This window comes from Molossus molossus, unplaced genomic scaffold (genome assembly GCF_014108415.1).
Source record: "Molossus molossus isolate mMolMol1 unplaced genomic scaffold, mMolMol1.p scaffold_m16_p_10, whole genome shotgun sequence".
Lineage (NCBI taxonomy): Eukaryota > Metazoa > Chordata > Mammalia > Chiroptera > Molossidae > Molossus > Molossus molossus.
The window spans coordinates 100,175,952-100,176,562 of NW_023425345.1; the positions used below are offsets into that span (position 1 = coordinate 100,175,952).

The following is a 611-nucleotide window of genomic DNA, read 5'->3' on the forward strand; positions in this document are numbered from 1 at the left end:
TTGGTTGTGAGGGTGGCAGCCACTCGATGTGTCCCTTCACATCGATGTTTCTCTCTCTCTCTCTTCCTCTCTCCCTCCTGCTCTATCTGAACAAAAAATGGAAAAATGTCCTCGGGTGAGGATAAATAATAATAATAATAATAATAATCTACTTATGAGACCAGTGTTCTGATCTTTTCCCCTCAAAGAGCCAGAAATTATAATTTTATGTGCCTCAGGCATGAGACAGCTCTGGCCACCAATACAGGCATCAAGCTAGGATGAATTAAGGACTGTACATCTGCTTTGCACCTGACTGATATAAGACCAATACCACCAATCAGGTGTCTCCTTGCCCAATGCCGGGGGTTTCTTTGCTTTTTCTTGTCTGGGAAACTCTTGATATGTTCATCAATTCTAAATTATAGCTTTGGAGGATATAGTCGTCTTGGTTGTAGATCGTTGCTTTTCATTACCTTGAGTATCTCTTGTCACTCCTTTCTGGCCTGCAGTTTCTTTTGAGAAATCAGCTGACAGTCTTATGGGAGCTCCTTTGTAGGTTACAACCTGCTTTTCTCTTGCTGCTTTTAAGAGTCTCTCTTTGTATTTAACCTTTGGCATTTTGATGATGA

The 611-nt window shown here is 41.1% G+C and overlaps 1 pseudogene; it reads right to left on the minus strand.

The window, feature by feature from the left end:
* Positions 1 to 205: 205 nt before the first annotated feature.
* LOC118624890 lies at positions 206 to 350 on the minus strand (annotated as a pseudogene).
* Positions 351 to 611: the final 261 nt, after the last annotated feature.